Genomic DNA, 20113 nt, shown 5'->3' with positions numbered 1-20113 from the left:
TGTAGACCTACGGATCCGTAGTCAGTAGCTAGATAGCTTCCTCTCTATCTCTTGATTATCAATATAATGGTCTCTTGGAGATCCATATGATGTAAGTCTTTTTGCGGTGTGCTTGTTGGGATCCGATGAACTTTGAGTTTATGATCAGATCTATGTTTTTATCCATAAAATTTATTTGAGTCTTCTTTGATCTCTTATATGCATGATTGCTTATAGCCTCGTATTTCTTCTCCGATATTTGGGTTTTATTTGGCCAACTTGATCTATTTATCTTGCAATGGGAAGATGTGCTTTGTAGTGGGTTCGATCTTACGGTGCTTGATCCCAGTGACAGAAAGGGAACCGACACGTATGTACCATTGCTACTAAGGATAACAAGATGAGATATATATGTCGCAATAGATAAACGGATCTCGTCTACATCATGTCATCGTTCTTATTGCATTACTCCATTTTCTCACGAACTTAATACACTAGATGCATGCTGGATAGCGGTCGATGTGTGGAGTAATAGTAGTAGATGCAGGCAGGAGTCGGTCTACTAATCTTGGACGTGATGCCTATATAACGATCATTGCCTGGGTATCATCATAATTATTTGAAGTTCTATCAATTGCCTAACAGTAATTATTTTCCCACCGTTTGCTATTTTCCTCGAGAGAAGCCACTAATGAAATATAGTGCCCCCGGGTCTCTTTTCATCATATTTGCTTTGCGATCTACTTTTTCCTTGCGTTTATTTTCAGATCTATTAAACCAAAAATACAAAAATACCTTGCTGCAATTCAATCTTATTTATTTTATTTGGCATTTGATCTATCAATCTACTACAAATTTACCTCACGTCATTTGCCTATCTTGAGGCGTCGTACCCCAAAAGGGATTGACAACCCCTTTAACACGTCGGGTGGCGAGGTATTGTTCTTTGTGTGCAGGGGCTGTTTACGTTGTGTTGCTTGGTTCTCCTACTGGTTTGATAACCTTGGTTTCATATCTGAGGGAAATATCTTGGGACTCCGGGTGCGGCTCAACACTCCTCTGGTGCGTCTTGTGTAACGTGACAGGTTACTTAACACTTCCTCCACTAAGAGAGAGTATAGAAATGAAGTTATCCATCTGTACTTCTGTACAATGTCTATATTACCAATTTTCACCAAACATGAAGGCAAACATCCACTGAAAATGAGCTAATATCTGGAGGGAATTGATTGTTTATCCACAATGTATATATATAGAAGTAATAGTTTTTTCTATTGTGATCAACAAAAGATTAAGCACGTCTGGGAAAGCACGGGGAACAGAAAAATGTACTTCTATTGATTTAGGAAGTTTATCTGCACATTTTGATTTCTGTATACATATTATAGTCACTTTGGCTGCAATGCTTGCATAAGTGGCGCATGATGAGTTCCTGCACGCTTTGCATTCTAGTCATACTAGTCAAGTTCTTGTGAGGAAGATACCATTCAGCAACATCATACTTTCGATGCTGCTAAGTCAACTAAGGTTTGAAATATTAATCCCTCTGTCTACACTATATATTTCCATGTACTTCTAGACCAATTACAGAGTGTGTATATTGTGTATTCATTAACTTGGTCCTCAGTTTATGCGATACTGAACTAGACATACTTTTGGTGTGTGTTCTTGCTAGGGAGGTGAGATTTTAGAAGAAAGCGAAGGGAAATGTAAATAATTGTTCAGAGTACTCGTGTGTACCACTACCACCAACTGCAGAATAACCCGACTAGAAAATGTGCTGCTACAAATATGACAGGGCGTACTTCCCACGCATAGGGCCCTTATCATGCCCAAAGAAAAGTGCATGGTGTCAAAGTGTCTAGAGTGAAGCCATGATTTCGGTGCTCAAAAATATGTACTCCCTGCGTCGGGGTTTAATAGTCTAAATGACCAAAACGCTGTGACCAGGCCACCCTTACGTGACGAATAGATGCCGATAACTCTAGCCAGTAATCGTCACGCGTTCGGTTCCACCTCCAATGTTATTTAGTGCCGGTAAGTCGGTAACCAAGGCTGCCAGCTATGCATGCTAATCATGGCGCTTTGGGCTTCCAATATATAGTTCAGTCACTTTGTGCTTAACTAATGCTCAAGTCAAGAGTGTATGATGAGTTCCTTCATGCTTTTCTTGCATTCTGGTCATACTACTTAGCTCCTCGTAAGGAATACACCATTCAGCAGCAGCATACTTCTTGAGTTGCTAAGTTAACTGAGCTTCGAAATATTGCCCCTATATCTATATAGTATTTCTGTGTGCTTCTAGACCATGTACAGAGTTCATAGTTTCAAATAGCCGGCTATAGTCCCGCTATAGCTCCACTATAGCTGTTTGAGCATGTTGCCGCTAAATGATTTCATGAACAATTTGCCGCTATAGCCCAGCTATAGCTGTTTTCAAGGGTTGCCGTTATATGTCATAGCCCGCTATTTAAAACATTGAGAGTTTGTATTTGTGTTCCTTTAGTTGGTCCTGACGTTATGAAATAATGAACCAGGAAGACTTCTGGTGTCTGCTCTTGCTACTGAGGTAAGATCTTAGAAGAAACTGAAGGAAGATGTAAATAAGTGCTCACATTACTTGTGTGTGCCGCCCACTGTAGAACATCTGGACCGGAAATTGGCGTACATTCCGTACATAGGGTCCTGATCATGACCAGTGAAAAGTTCACGGTGTATTCCAAAGTGTGTACAGTGAAACCATGATTTCTGTGCTCCGAATGAGTGTTTATTGTGCACTAGGACACTCATATTTCATCGCACAAGTTAGTGTTTGCTTGTTTCAATCATAATCTTTGTCCACCGATGCCATAAGAAGAAACCTAGTGGGAGGTACCAGCTCTCAAATTAGCTGCGGTTTGCTATGTAAGTGAAGCCTGATGAAGTCAACAACATATTTGTTCAGGAGTGATAGTTTGGTTAGCAATGACCAATGAAGACAATTTCAATCACTCTTTTCTTGCATTCTTGGTGATACTGGTAAACTCCTCATGAGAAAGACACCATTCAACAGCAGCATACTTTCTGAGTTGCTAAGTTCACTGAGTTTGAAATATTGCCCCTCTGTCTCTCTCTATATATGTATGTGTACTTCTAGCTCCTGTACAGTGTTTGTATTTGTGTTCCTTTAGTTGGTCCTGGCTACTGGCATTATGAGATGCTGATGTAGACAAACTTCTGGTGTGTGTTCTTGCTGGTGAGGTGACATCTTAGAAGAAACTGAAGGGAAATGTAAATAGTTGTTCAGATTACTTGCGTGTACCGCCCACTGTTGAACTGTGCTCCCACAAATATGACCGGGCGTCCTTCCCACATATATGGTCCTGATGATGCCCAAAGAAAAGTGTACGGTGTATTCGAGTGTGTAAAGTGAAGTCATGATTTGGGTGGCCCGAATGAGTCTTTATTGTGCACTAGGCTACTCATATTTCATAACACAGGTTTGTGTTTGCTTGGTTTTTGTTTAGATATTATGAATCATCTAATCAGTTCAGTTGAAATCGAAATAATGATTTTCCAACCTATGATTTGCGATTATCCCATGTATCTATGGAGTTACATATGAAAATTTGAGAATTTGTCTCCATAATGTGATCAACTGTAGAGGCAGTGGTGTCAAGCAGAAAAAAAATTGTTAGCAGCGGCCTGGCGGAAAGGCTAGTACCACAGCCCCTGGGTATGTTGTGCTGGTAAGATCAATCATGAGGACAAGCTGGTGAAGGGGTGAAGTCGTGAGCATCCTAGTGGGCATCAAGTACAACTGTATAACAGAGTTCTTCTGAAGTGTATATATGTAGATGACTTATTTCAGCTTTCCCTTTTCACTCTTTCATTTGCAAACTTATGTTGCTGTATAACAGAGTCCTTATGAGTACTCCCTCCGTCCGAAAATACTTGTCATCAAAATGGATAAAAAGAGATGTATCTAGAACTAAAATAAGTCAAGATACATCCACTTTTATCCATTTTGATGACAAGTATTTTCGGACGAAGGGAGTACCATGTTATGTTGTTGTATCAACAATTATCACAACTTTAAAGAAGTTTCTTCATTTGCAAACTTCATGGTAATGATTGATCAGACACACGATCAGCGTGTGCTCTAAGCGCATGAATATTGCCCTCTTGTCCCATTGGCTCTGGCGCATCTCGCAAGGGCACGGTGGCCTCTGATTAAACATCATCCGGAACAAGTACCCGCGTGGGCAACCCCTAGCCTTCTGTCAGAGATCTGCCGGTTCCCAGTTCTGTCAATCGATCGTCCAACTTCTCCCTGCCCTCCGCATTGGGACCTCCATCTCAGTTGGCTCTGGGCTGCGACTTTGTTCTAGTTTGACCGGTGGGCTGGTGACACCCCCTTTGCTGCGCGCTTCCCCGACCTCTTCTCCATCGCCGTCGACCCTTCGATCTCTGTCGAGAGGGCCCTTATTGACTTAGGGCGTCTCGCCTTCCGGAGGCCATTTGGGCCTCCGGACTCTGCCGCCTGGCATGAGCTTCTTGGTTGCGTCGCCGGTTGTGGATGTTGGCCCGGATAAGGTTAGGTGGTGCCTCGAGTCGTCAAGCCAATTCTCCACCAAGTCCCTCTACCAGGCCATCGCCCCCTCCACCACCCCTGCCCCCTTACGGCGGTGTGGTCCATCCGCCTGCCACTCAATATCCGGATCTTCATGTGGCTGTGGATCCGCGAACGGACTCCGTCGGGGGTTGAGGTTCGCAAGCGCAATGGCCCGGGCTCTGGCCTTTGCCCTCTCTGCGGTGTTCCCGAGAACTCGAAGCACATCTTCTTCTCTTGTGTGTCTGCCCAATTTGTGTGGAGCTGCTTTAGAGAGGTGGTGGGTGGAAATTGGTGCCACTCCAACTTCCCTGACCTATTTGCCGAACTCCAGAACTCCCCCTGCCATCTCGCCACATTAGGTGGCTTGAGATTGGGGCACTCGCTTGGACCCTCTGGACGATCTGCAATAAACTTGTGATTCAGCGCATTCCTCTTCGCTGGGCTACTAACACACTCTTCAAATTGTCTGGTTACTTGCAGCTTTGGCGGCCGCTTAGCCGCCCTTAGGACCGGGACGCCATCTCCGCCTTCATTGCCGACCTTCGCTCGATGGCCGTCCGTCTGTTGCCGCCGCCCCCTCCGTCCCCTCCGGAGCCAGATTAGGCATCTGACATGTTTATCTAGCCTCTCATTCTTAACTTAGACATATAAATGAAAAAATAGGTATCGGAGAAAGAGGGTGGAGACTAAACAAAGAGAAACCAAGATACGAAATGAATAGTGATAATGAAAATAGAAAGCGAAGAGTAAATAAAGAGAAACCAAAGACTCGAGAAAATAGAGAGTAAGAACGAACGCCGAGGACCTAGCACTACTTTGCTAATTAGCGGCTGGGACTGCTCCAATCATCAAGTTGGGTATATTGTATAACATGCTTGGTCGAGTGATCGCCTTTACATGTTTCATATGCTGAAGAGTATTTTCCAATTAAATCACACATGATTTTGAGTTCATCCCTTCCTAGATCTCCTCCAGTCACAGGGTCAAGCATCTATATACTATGCTATGCATACTGACTCATGCACCTCCTTGGAATTGTTGATATGTATATATCATTGCTAGCAACCGTCGTTGGCCTAGTTGGAGAACAAATAAGCATTTTAACATAAGGGAATATCATCACACAATAACGGGAAACCACAGTTCTAATAGTCAGAAGCGGTTAATTAAGGTACTTGTATAAGGTACTTTACTGGGCATACATAGTATCTAGGATGATGAAAGAATTTAGATAAGATGCCAAGCGCAATAATTCAAATAGTTAATGAAAGAATTTAGCAGCACCGGCGCAAGAATGACAGCGACACGAGCACAACAGGCGGCAAGCTCAGAACAAAGGAGAGCAAGCATATCTAACCTCAGTCAGTGGAGTATAGCTTGCATTAAACATGGTAGAATCTTTATTAAAACAGGTGAAATGGGAGTGGACAACAAGTAAAAATGCATGCCCCTGCTCAATCAGTATATATGAAGGCAAGGTGAAATGGGAATGGACACAAAGTAACATGCATTCCTTAGACATTAACCAAGCATTCGTTTTTAAGACATTGTCTGCACCAACATGAACGATAAAAATGGGAGAAATAAGGGTACCTATCTGTGCTTACTGATACCCAAGAGAGGCAACAAAAAAAAAATACAAAGCAAGCTGAGCATCTGTTCTAATGAGTAAAAATAAAAACAACAAGGTAAATTTGGTACATCAGGTTTTCAGTTTTCGTCATTTGGTAGTTCACACCATTGACAGGAATATCATCACACAATAACGGGAAACCACAATTAGCTATATACTTTTTTGATAAATGCAAATGCATGCACAAGAGTAAAATCGTACAAACAAAAATACATAGAAGGAGTGGGAGTCAGGCATAAACTAGAAATTGCACAGGCACCCCAGAAGTGTGGAAAGTAACAATATGCCTAATTAGTTGCTTATTAGTTGATGAGGCCCTGGTACTAAATTCATGAGTGTGAGTTTCTTAAACTGTGAGCTTATTACAATGGTATCAGATATTGTGCTTATGCAGTCGTGGCACACATACGAAATAATCATACTCTTCATATCATAACACTAACTAAATGCTAATGAAAGTTCATATCTTCAGTTTTTTTGCAAAGTTCATTACCTGGAAGGGTTAAAAGGCACCAAGTGAGGCACACATGGTTACTAAGCACCATAATTTCCAGCATTTAAACATACACAGGCAAAGCTAATCATTTCTACCTCGAAGAGCAGTAGACAATCAAATCATGTTTCATCTCATGTAGGGCATAAGAGAGGAAGGATAAAGAATTCATACCTACGGTCAAAACAATTTTTGCAAGTAAATAACAACAGAATGTAGTTGCATATACCTGTGAGAACAGACATAATTAGAAGGAATAAAGACCATCAGCATATTTTTACATGAATGATCATTATAATATTCATATGCAAACTGATGCTACTTTCATCCTACCATTAACGTTGGTGGATGCTATGGTCCTCACACTTGCAATATCTAAAGAGCATCGCCGTTAACCTAAACTCAAAGGGCACCTTCTCTTCCAGTTCGACAAACTCTAGAAGTCTGATGCACGATCGACATATAATCATTGTTTGTAGTATAGGCGCAAGCTGCGATTCAAGAGAGGCATACGGACAGAGATGATCAAGACAGGGCATCCTTTGTACAGATAGAAGTTTGTATGGTAACCAAAGTATGGAACATATGAGAAATGATTTGACCTAATTTAGAGGGAAGTGGTTATTATCCACATTGTACATTTCACCGTCATTGTTCTCTGTTGTGATCAATTGAAAATTTTGCACATCTATCTAGCCAATGCGAGGAAGGTTCACATATACCATGGCTAGAAAGGTAGAAACCAATCAACCATGTCGGCTGCAAGGTACATCTGCTGATTTAGGGAGTTCAATTGCATGCTTTGACTTGGAAATCTGGATTCCCATCGATTTGAGCTTAATGCTTGCATCAATAGCGTATGGTAAATTCCTTCATGCTCTTATTACATTATGGTCATGCTAGGTAACTCGTCATTAAATAGACACCATTTAGCAGCATCACACTTTCTGAGCTGCTAAGTTATCTAAAGTTTCGACAATCACACTGCCTCCATATATACTTGAGACCACTTTCCACCTTTTTTGTTTGTGTTCCTTTGATGTGTCTTTTTGCTAGTGAGGTGAGATTTTAGAAGAAACGGAAAGGGAGATGTCAGTAGTTCGAACATGGCAAATTTGGTGGCTTTAACCAGCTGCCCCATAGGCCAGCAAGGTTTGGGTATCAGACCGATGCTCGGACGGGAGGCTGCAGAGGAGCGGGCTGCTCCATGAGGAAAATTAAAAAGAGGAGAGACGGAGAGGAAGCGCAAGGGAAAAGGAGGAAGCAGATGACCACGGTGGAAAAGGGAGAGAAAAAGGAAGAAGCCTCCTGTTTGGTTTCTAGAGGGATGGATCGTGCTCTATCGTTGCTCAATTTTGATTTCACATGTTATGAATAAATGATTCCGTTTAATTAGGAATTGACCAATGCTCTTGTGATAATCCCATATACCAAAGCCTGCCCATCAGCCATGGCGTGTTTTTTCCTACTCGTTGTTTCGCAAGTGACCTCATACAGACATAATAAATATAGGTTGGTTGACCTTCGTGTATAGTGTCATTAAGTTGTTGTAGGACATGGCAGTGAAAGCAAACTTGAGCTCCTTCAATAGTTAGCAAAAGGATTTATTTTTATGGTGGAAGGGTTGCTATCTATTCAAAATGTCCAGGCAGTTCCCAAGCTGCAATGTTCCAGAATACAATCTTCCTTAGTTAAAATATGGAACCATTCCCACAACCTTCCTTAGTTAAAATTTGTGCGGCGCCGTTAACCGAACTCCTCACCCACTCAACCCTAAATTTGTGATGACTTTTAAGCATCTCCTTCACTTCTTCAAAGAGTGGCCCTATCGCAGATTCGCTCAATAGCTGACGGGCAAGAAAACAGTGATTTCGACGTTGTGCACAGTAATTTCCTTGAAGTGCCAATTTTGCATTGAAAGTTGTGACAGATCGTCACAATTTTTTACAATTCAGACGCAATCACACAGGTGCACTTTCGAATACCTGCCACATAACCATATATAATTCAGGGTAGCAAAGTATTCTTTCATGGCAGCTCCTATTACATATTTAAGGTCATTGCAGTCATAGACTCACAGTACACAAATTAAATTTTTGTTTGAAACAAGTGAAGCATGTATAGTTCATTTGGTACTGAAGACATGGCCACAACACAACTGAAAAGCAGAGTATTTCAAACAGCCCAACTGAAAAGCAGAGCACTTGCGACATCCCAAGGACTGCACGGCGTGCAGAAGCAGCCGATCAACAGAAACAAATGGCAAGTTAACATTTCAGTATACATCCTGACTTTATGTGGTGTGTTACAAATTATGGCAACGACTTGACGCACTGGGATGTTTTTGGAGTGGCGGCGGTCAAATTGTAGTTGTTGGTATTGCGGAAATGCCGTGGCGACAACACACGTGTGTCTTTGATGGTGGTGTTGCGAGCACCCGGTCTCGATCTCTGGGGCGAAAGCCTAGGTCAGACCCGAGTGGTCATACCTGGCAATGGCGATATATTTTATGACGTTGCCTTGTTGGAGCATTGCTCGGATATGTTCAGACTGTTTCTTCGCGGTGAAAACTTTGATTCTGGCCTTTGTGGTTGGATCAGGCGACGGTGGCGCTTGAGTGTCGCTTCCTTCCTGAATGCATTGCTATTGAAGATTCTCGTTGTAGTTTGTCGATCGCTGATCTGATCACTTTGGGGCTTTTTTTTAATTTTTCTTTTTTCCAACGCCTTCACATAGCTTTTGGTCTTATGACTTTGCTAGTTGTTGGTGTGTGTTCACGCATGTGTGTTTGGTTGGCTGTGTGCATCATAGTTATGCAGACGCCGGGTGTGTGCTCATATTGTATCCTCTCGTTGCTCCATTTGAGTCAATAAAATCAATCCTTTGTCGGAAAAAAAGATTTTGCGGAGGAAAAAACAACTGAAAATCTGAAACCACCCTGCTGGCTGTTATTGAGATGAAACAAAGTGGGATGCTAATTAACTAATCAGTAAACACAGATGCAATCGACCAGCTTGCCAATTACGTCGTTGAGTTCCACGTATTTGATCTTTAGACGGTGCCGGATACCGGGGAACTTCTTTCCAGCCACCGCGGAACAGCACCGTCCCCAGATATTTCTGCACCCTCTTTAGCCCCTCGACGAAACTCTCAGCGCCGTCCACATCTTTCTTCTTCTCAAAGTAGCCCATCAAGGTCTCCGTCACGTCATGTGGTGGCACTGTCGGCGCACCAATGGGCACTCTTCAGATCCCCTACCTTGAGATAGTGTTCAATGAAAATCTCCCACGTCTTCATGTTAAACCTTCCTCCGCGCATCTTGGCACGCTTCTTAAGAGCAACAGCCTTGTCAAGCATACCATCTGTAACATATGCTTTCATCAGAGCATTTGGAAGCCCCATGTCTCCGTCATTGGTTATTATACACATTTGACCGTCATTGTTTTCCTTTGTGATCAACCGAAAATCATGCACATCTATCTAACCAACGCAAGGAAGGTTCACATAGACCATGGCCAGAAAGGTAGACACCTATCAACCATGTGCAAGGTACATCTGCTGATTTAGGGAGTTCAATTGCATGCGTATGATGAAATCCTTCATGCACTTATTGCATTATAGTCATGCTAGTTAACTCTTCATGAAATAGACACCATTCAGCAGCTTGACACTTTCTGAGCTGCTAATTAGTTAACTAAAGTTTCTACTATCACTCTGCCTCTATATATACTTAAGAGTTAAGACCATTTGACACCTTTTGTGTTGGTGTTCCTTCGGTTGTCTGACTTTTGATGCATCTTTTTGCTAGTGAGGTGAGATTTTAGAAGAAACTGGAAAGGAAATGTGAGTATTTCGAACATGGCAAATTGGTGCTTTAACCAGCTGCCCCACAGACCGAAGCTCGGTTCAGGTGTAAGGCCGAAGCTCCAACGGGAGAGTGCAGAGGAGCGGGCTGCTCCGTGAGGAAAAGTAAAAGAGGAGAGACAGAGAGGAAGCATACTTAAAGGAGGAAGCAGATCACCATGGTGGAAAAGAGAGAGAAAGCGCAGGGGAAAAGGCAGAGTTGCTATTTTCCTTGAGATTGGTCGCCATGTGTGGCCTGGCACCCCGCATGACCCTGTAATTATCCCTTTGAACATCATGAACAAATATATGAGGGGGTTTCTACCTCAAAAAAAGGCTGTACCTGTGTGCACGTGTTTGCGCCGAGCCATGGCTGTTGTTTTTCTTTTCATTCTTTTTTTGAGGGAAGGACCTTTCCGTGGCTGTTAGTTTGATTGCTTCTTCAATTCTTCCAACCCAATCTAGCAATCTTCTTCTTGTTTTTTCTTGCGGGATCAATCTAGCAATCTTCACTCGCTCGGGGCCCATGGCTTCGTTTCCCGTCACACATGGAGGACGGAGCGGGTGAACGCCGTGCAACTCTGCCGCAGGCCGGAGGGTTGCAACAGCTGCCATCTGCGCCTAGGTTTATAAATTATTTTAGCCCTCAATTTTAATCTGGTGGATGAAAATTGAATTGTATTCTTTTTTTTATAACACTTGCAGTCTTGGAGGAGATAACTGGTCTTGGTCGCCTGGTCTCGATTATAACATTATTGCTGCTAATTTTACAATCTTGTTTTTACAATCTTGTTGCCTATCCATGTTTTGGACATGGATAGCTAGAGGTGTGCTCTTTTTTTTTGTTTTTACAATCTTGTTGCCTAAAAACAATTATCTAGTTCCGAGAAAAGAAAAAGGAGAAAATGAGCACATCAGTTGACAAAATTTTTAGAAGGAGGTTATGAATAAATTTATTTTTTGGAGTGACACCACTAATAATCTAAAGCAATTAGATGTCAATATTATTGAAGCATTACAACCTATTATTATAAAATACAACCTATGTATCTAGACAATTTGAGACGGAGTACTATTTATAACAGAAAATTATATTATAGTTTATGGCTTTACAAGAATTTTTCCATATCAAAGTATGGAATTCCTACTTTCTCCACCGCAGCCGTTGGGCCCACTCTTGGGGTCCACCATTGGGCCCTCGAAACTCCATGGCCAGCCCTGGATCTGATAGGCAAGAAACAATGGTTTCCACGAAGTGTCGATTCTGCTTTCAAGGTTGTGAGGATCTTGAAAACACAACTCAGACACAGTCCCAGTTGCACCTTTAGACTACCCGTCAGTCCCAGTTGCACCTTTAGACTACCCGTCAGTCCCAGTTGCACCTTTAGAGTACCCGTCGTATAGCTTAGCAGCGGATTCGTTCATTGTAGCCCATATCACACATGTAAGGACACTACACTCAGAGTACATGAATTCAAAATATGATTCCAACAAGCAAATCATGTATAGTTCATTCAGTGGGCCGATGACGAGGCCATGGTTCAACTGAAAAGCAGAGCATTTCAAACAGCCCAATCACTCTGATGGTGTGTAGAAATCTTGGTGAACCGTGATAAATGCCAGCCTAACATTTCAGTACACATCCTGGAGTTACAGATTTGGCAGAAGAAAACAACATATAATCTGAAAGCGTACTGTTGTCTGTTATTAAGACGGAACAAAGTGGGATGCTAACCAATTAATCAATCAACAGTTTCAGTCGCTAACTTCCACATTTTTTATCTTTACGGTGTCTCATGCCAGGGAACTTCTTTCCAGATAAGTTCATACCAACGATTCCAACACCAGTAACTCCAGATCTTTCTCCAACTTCGTTAGCACCTCAACTGATTTCTCGGCTACGTCTACGTCTTTCTTCTTCTCAAAGCAGCCCATCAAGGTCTGTGCACCATCAGTATCCATGTCCGTGGGCAACTAACATTTCTCTGTTTTTACCTTCCATTATTTCCAAGGTCGCTAACTATGATAACTGCCCAAGTCTTTGAGAAGGCGGTTGGCAAGATCATATTCATCGGAAACCAAACTATCACTCGTGAACGAATATGTTGCTGGATTCATCAGGCTTCGCTTACAGAGCAGACTGCGGTTAATTTGAGAGCTTGTACCTCTCTGTAAGTTTCTTCTTTCGTCTTTGCTGGACAGTGATTATGACTGAAATAAGCAAGCTTAACTTTTACAGAGTATGGTCAGAACTGGCTGGATACCCCACTTCGAAAGGAAGGACTTGAAAAAATTGCATGGTAAAAAAGTGTGAATATGGCAAGAGCCAGAAAGCCGTGTCAAGATAATTTCCTATTGTGAATATGGTGTCATCTTCTGCAATAAGATATATGTATTGGAGTTTATTTCAGCCGATGTTCACTGAGAGACAAAGTTGTATACCTGGTATACAACTTTGTCTCTCAGTGAACATCGGCTGAAATAAACTCCAATACATATATCTTATTGCAGAAGATGACACCATCCAACGGAAGTGGTAAGAGTCTGGTAATTACTCCGCGGCTTTTGCGTACGCTTGCCAAATCCATGGGCCATCAACTTCTCAAAACTGTGGAAAGGCAAGGTCCAGCCCAAATGCAAGTTCTTCCTCTGGTCCCTTGTGGCTGAGGGAAAGAATCCTGACGGGCAATGCCTCGGAAGGCATGTTTTTTTTTAAAGGAGGAAGACCCCCGGCCTCTGCATCTGGACGATGCATGCAGCCATCTATCTATCTATCTATCTATCTATCTATCTATCTATACCTCTATACCTCTATATACCTTACCTATACTAATTCTTAACTTCCTAGAAATTCTCACGTAAATTAGATTTTACGAGCCGTTCATCTAGCGTGGGACCGAGTAATTACGGTGTAGATCTTGCCATAACTCATTAATAATTAAAACTGGAAGCACCTCATGTTAATTAATCCTTAAAACTAGAAGCGACAGCCGTTGGATATTGTTAAAGAGAAAGTAAGTCGTTAGATGTCTGATTGGTTGCACTGAACGATTATATGAGTAAATTAAAGGCCCGTACGATAGCCCTAAAGTCCAGCCCAGCCCTGCATCTTTCCTTCGTAAAGCCCTTGGCTTCTACGATTCATGGCGTGCGTCCTGTCGCCGCCATTTTCCTCTTTCCTCGGCAGCTCGGCAGCACCACCAGGATCCTCATGAAAGTGTTTATCCAGCAGCCATGTTGTTGTCGTACACATCAGAGATCATGATCCATCCATCCATCAAAGGCATTTACTTTAGCCACTATCCTCCATGACATGGATTCATCATTGCTACGCCAAATTATACTCCCTCCGTGCCTAAATATAAGCCTTTTTAGAGATTACACTATAGACTGCATACGAAGCAAAATGAATGAATCTACACTCTAAATTATGTCTATAAACATCCGTATGTAGTTTATAGTAGAATCTCTAAAAAGACTTATATTTAGGAACGGAGGGAATACATGTCTCAGCCCAAATGGAGAAAATTAGGTACAGTCGCCTAGCTGACTTATAATGTTTCCTTTGGTGATTACTCCTGATGAGGATCACGCTAGGCCTACTTTTACTTGCCGGCTGCACAACTGGCACAGGTACGTGCATGGCTAGATCCAAGAATTAATTCGGTTGTAATGAAGGAGCACATACATGTACATGTATACAAGCTTTGGTCAATAGCAACACGCACATGTACATATATACAATCCTGCCATGCAATCAGGCAGATGGACTAATTCCGTTGTAAAGAAGGAGCATCACCAGTGAATGCGTAGGGCAGCCAAGCGACTGTTTGCTATGTTGATTCTGTAAATCTTCAATACCTTCTTTCTTTTTGGTTATTTCGTTCTTCTTCGAGTCTAATAGGTATGTGTCTAATAGGTATGTGTCGTGCAATGGTGAAGACCTGAAACTAATATGTACTGTTCAGCCTACCATCCCTCTGGACGGAATTCAGATCGGCATGAGGCAGTGAAACTCCGTGTTAAGTGACGATCGTCAGCGCGTGTTAGTCGTTGTTCTCGATGGGATTCAAGTACGTGTCGTGCATCGATCCTTTGTATAGATGAAAACCTGAAACTTTCCTCAATAGCGCATTACATTTACTGTTATGCTATGTTCAACCAACCGTCGCTATCGACGGGATTCAGGTCGGCGTGAGGCGGTGAAACTCGGTGTTAAGTGACAGCCACCGGCGCGTGTTGGTCGTCGTTGTCGATGGGATTCAGGGATGTGTCGTGCATCGATCCTCTATATAGATGAAAACCTGGAGAAAGGTATCTTTCCTCAATAGCGCATTAGATTTACCATTATGCTCTGTTCAAAATACCGTCTCTCTCGACGGGATTAAGATCGGCGTGAGGCGGTGAAACTCAATGTTAACTCACGGCCACCAGCGCATGTTGGTCTTCATTCTCGATGGCATCCAGTTCACGGGCACGCTCCGGCATGATGATGTCATGCACCATGCTCTCCCGATTTTGGGGCCCAATCCCCAATCTCCAGCATGAGAACCTGGTCGAGGTCATCGTCACATGCAACCACCAATCCAAGCATATTAAGTAATCAATCTGCACGTTCAATATTTTTGTTATGTTGATTCTGTAAATCTTCAATACCTTCTTTCTTTTTGGTTATTTCGTTCTTCTTCGAGTCTAATAGGTATGTGTCTAATAGGTATGTGTCGTGCAACGGTGAAGACCTGAAACTAATATGTACTATTCAGCCTACCATCCCTCTGGACGGAATTCAGATCGGCATGAGGCAGTGAAACTCCGTGTTAAGTGACGATCGTCAGCGCGTGTTAGTCGTTGTTCTCGATGGGATTCAAGTACGTGTCGTGCATCGATCCTTTGTATAGATGAAAACCTGAAACTTTCCTCAATAGCGCATTACATTTACTGTTATGCTATGTTCAACCAACCGTCGCTATCGACGGGATTCAGGTCGGCGTGAGGCGGTGAAACTCGGTGTTAAGTGACAGCCACCGGCGCGTGTTGGTCGTCGTTGTCGATGGGATTCAGGGATGTGTCGTGCATCGATCCTCTATATAGATGAAAACCTGGAGAAAGGTATCTTTCCTCAATAGCGCATTAGATTTACCATTATGCTCTGTTCAAAATACCGTCTCTCTCGACGGGATTAAGATCGGCGTGAGGCGGTGAAACTCAATGTTAACTCACGGCCACCAGCGCATGTTGGTCTTCATTCTCGATGGCATCCAGTTCACGGGCACGCTCCCGCATGATGATGTCATGCACCATGCTCTCCCGATTTTGGGGCCCAATCCCCAATCTCCAGCATGAGAACCTGGTCGAGGTCATCATCGCATGCAACCACCAATCCAAGCATATTAAGTAATCAATCTGCACGTTCAATATTTTTGTTATGTTGATTCTGTAAATCTTCAATACCTTCTTTCTTTTTGGTTATTTCGTTCTTCTTCGAGTCTAATAGGTATGTGTCTAATAGGTATGTGTCGTGCAATGGTGAAGACCTGAAACTAATATGTACTATTCAGCCTACCATCCCTCTGGACGGAATTCAGATCGGCATGAGGCAGTGAAACTCCGTGTTAAGTGACGATCGTCAGCGCGTGTTAGTCGTTGTTCTCGATGGGATTCAAGTACGTGTCGTGCATCGATCCTTTGTATAGATGAAAACCTGAAACTTTCCTCAATAGCGCATTACATTTACTGTTATGCTATGTTCAACCAACCGTCGCTATCGACGGGATTCAGGTCGGCGTGAGGCGGTGAAACTCGGTGTTAAGTGACAGCCACCGGCGCGTGTTGGTCGTCGTTGTCGATGGGATTCAGGGATGTGTCGTGCATCGATCCTCTATATAGATGAAAACCTGGAGAAAGGTATCTTTCCTCAATAGCGCATTAGATTTACCATTATGCTCTGTTCAAAATACCGTCTCTCTCGACGGGATTAAGATCGGCGTGAGGCGGTGAAACTCAATGTTAACTCACGGCCACCAGCGCATGTTGGTCTTCATTCTCGATGGCATCCAGTTCATGGGCACGCTCCCGCATGATGATGTCATGCACCATGCTCTCCCGATTTTGGGGCCCAATCCCCAATCTCCAGCATGAGAACCTGGTCGAGGTCATCGTCGCATGCAACCACCAATCCAAGCATATTAAGTAATCAATCTGCACGTTCAATATTTTTGTTCTGTTCTTTTTTGCATCAATGCTGAAGCCAGACTTGCAGGAAGATTTTTGTTATAAAGTATTTTACTTTTGTAGCTTAACACTGACTTCATCCATCTAAACAAACTAAATCGTACAAGAGTTGTAGTTCCTTATTTTTTACATATGTGCATTGCTGATAGTGGTGCCGAATAACTATTCACACATATTAGATCCTCGATTTCCTTTTCTCATGATACATTGAGATATTTATAGGCTTCAAACCACTCTAAGAATGTTCACATTGCTCGACAACCCTGAGCTTTCTCGCCAATTAGCATCTATTAACTATTGTTGTACTTTCTTTTCTTGCTCTTACCGTTTACATGCTTTGTCATCACTTATGCTGATGAACTAGACAGCTCTTCACCAACAACTTCACATGCAAGAATATGGTGAATTGGTACTTATTAACTAAAGGAAAAATAGATATTGAAGGAAGGATTATACTGTTTATACATGTCCTATGGATGCTGTTGTATAATCTAATGTCTGATTTTTTTTCTATAGACTTATCCGTTTATATTTAGTATAATCCCGATGGTATACCTGGTAATTGTCTTATCATGGTAATTCTCCTATTCCTTTCGCTATTTTTTAGGCCATTTATAAGTAATAAATGATTGAGTTTCGTAAAGATGGTGCCATCGTAGTGGTTCTTAATTAGGTTATCAATGCTCAATCGTTAGAAAAATAGTAACATAATAAATGAGGTGTATGTTTTAAGAATCATGTGATAAAATGTTTTCAAGTTGTTGCTTGATTTTGTTATACATATCAAATGTTTCTTCGAAGTCATATAATTATCAAATAGCTGCTTATAATTTATGTTCGTTTTGTTTTGCATCTCGGATATTCATGCCATGCAAACCATTTTATGGTTCTCTACTATTTAAATCATCAAGAACAGTATATAAATTATGTTTGTTTTGTTTTGGAAATGTATATGAAAATGCAGTTTTCTTCTGAAATTTTTGAGCATGAAATGTAAGTATGTGATGCAGTGTACGCCCAAGTTCATTTTTTGTTTGGAATTCCTTATATGATTTGTTTACTACTCCGAGATAACCAGCCTCATACATATTGCCATATGGTAACCAAATTTTTAATGCTTTCATTACTAATATTTAATATTTAATAGGACATTTTCTGAATTCTATATATGCTAATATGTAGATATATGTGTATCAGATATAACCTATTAATATCTTCATATGTTCTCAAAATGACTAGCCCGTGCGGATGCACGGGTTGACGACTAGTTTTATTAATATTCAGAAAGACCTTACAAAGTAGCACATCAATACTTCTAGGGGTGTCGATAGTCCGAGCCTAATACCAAACAAACCCCGCACCTAAGCCTAATATCAAAAACCGGAGGCCCCAGCCAAGCCATATACCTGGTCTGGGGCACACACCAGTCTGGCGCACTCTCAGAGGGCACTGCCGCCATCTTCCACCGATCCATCTTCAGAGCAGATACTAACGCACGATGACCTTGCCAGGTCTGCCATCAACGCCACCACGACGCCCGACATCGCCATCCTCATGCGCGAGTTCATCTACACACATCGAACGCCGACACTCCACTGCGTCACGCCACCGAGATCCACACTCGTCTATACGTAAGATGCAACACCGCTCCATCAAAGATGATGTGCGCTCGTCCCTCGAGCCCATGCACACCTACAAGACTGACGCCCCCAAGGGGGAAACGACGCTAGAGCGCCACCGTTATCCGATCTACCCATCTAGGTCTGGAACTTCTCCACGGTGATGTCTTCAAGAAGAGAACGACACAGAATACTGTCGTCATCGCCGGCCTTGGCATCTAGCCAAGCGCAAGGTTTTCACCCAGATTTGTTCGAAGAACCTCCATCAAGTGTTGTGTACGGATCGCCGCCATCTCCACCGGGGACTAGAAGTAGGCTCCGGGCCGTCGCCGCCGCCTAACCAGCCAGCAGCCATGTCGTGCAAGCAACGGGGCCGCCCGCAAGCCCCCGCCGCGCCACCGGAGAGCCCTACACCAGACCCCGCCGCCGGCCCAGGAGAGGACGACGCCACGTACACCCAGCAAACACAGCCGCCAGCCCGTGCCATCGCGCCGCCGCGCCCCACGGCCGCTCCTGTCGCCACTAGAAGAAAGCGTCCCGCTTCGCCATCCTCGGACGGGAGGAGAAGAAGGCCACGCCACCGCTTAGGCTGAGCAGGCTTTGCCTGGCGACCTACGCCGGCGGCGGCGAGGAGGGGTGAGGGATGGCAAATCTGGGTGCCCCCGTCCGACCGCGGGGACGGCGCGAGGAGAGGAGATCTGGGCTGCTTTGGTGGATCTGAGGGGGAGATTGAAGGAAATATGCCCTAGAGGCAATAATAAAGTTGTTATTTTATATTTTCTTATTCATGATAAAGGTTTATTTTTCATGCTAGAATTGTATTGATCGAAAACTTAAATACATGTGTGAATACATAAACAAATATTGTGGCCCTAGTAAGCCTCTACTAGACTAGCTCGTTGATCAAAGACAGTTAAGGTTTCCTAAACATAGACATGTGTTGTCATTTGATAACGGGTCACATCATTACGAGAATGATGTGATGGACAAGACCCATCCGTTAGCTTAGCATGTTAATTGTTCAGTTTATTGCTATTGCTTTCTTCATGTCAAATACTTATTCCTTCGACTATGAGATTATGCAACTCCCGGATACCGGAGGAATACCTTGTGTGCTATCAAACGTCACAACGTAACTGGATGATCATAAAGATGCTCTACAGGTATCTCCGAAGGTGTTTGTTGAGTTGGCATCGATCGAGATTAGGATTTGTCACTCCAAGTATCAGAGAGGTATCTCTGGACCCTCTCGGTAATACACATCATAAGCTTGCAAGCAAATGACTAAGGAGTTAGTCACAAGGTGATGTATTACGGAACGATTAAAGAGACTTGCCGGTAACGAGATTGAACTATATCGATGATCGAATCTCGGGCAAGTAACATATTGATGGACAAAGGGAATTACGTATATTTTCATAATGGTTCGACCGATAAAGATCTTCGTATAATATGTAGGAGCCAATATGGGCATCCAGGTTTCACTATTGGTTACTGACCAGAGATGTGTCTCTGTCATGTCTACATAGTTCTCGAGCCCGTAGGGTCCGCATGTTTAACGTTCGTTGACGATATAGTGTCATATGAGTTATATGATTCAGTGACCGAATGTTGTTTGGAGTCTCGAATGAGATCATGGACATGACGAGGAGTCTCGAAATGGTCGAGAGGTAAAGATTGATATATAGGATGATGGTATTTGGACACCGGAATTGTTTCCG

General features: G+C 42.9%; 1 pseudogene; it reads right to left on the bottom strand.

Annotated features, from left to right (window-relative positions):
- Nucleotides 1-9685: 9685 nt before the first annotated feature.
- On the bottom strand, nucleotides 9686-10101 carry LOC119284151 (annotated as a pseudogene).
- Nucleotides 10102-20113: the final 10012 nt, after the last annotated feature.

Source organism: Triticum dicoccoides, chromosome 4A, assembly GCF_002162155.2.
Source record: "Triticum dicoccoides isolate Atlit2015 ecotype Zavitan chromosome 4A, WEW_v2.0, whole genome shotgun sequence".
Taxonomy (NCBI): Eukaryota; Viridiplantae; Streptophyta; class Magnoliopsida; order Poales; family Poaceae; genus Triticum; species Triticum dicoccoides.
The sequence above is the reverse complement of the archived record's forward strand: the minus strand, read 5'-3'. Positions and strand labels throughout refer to the sequence as shown.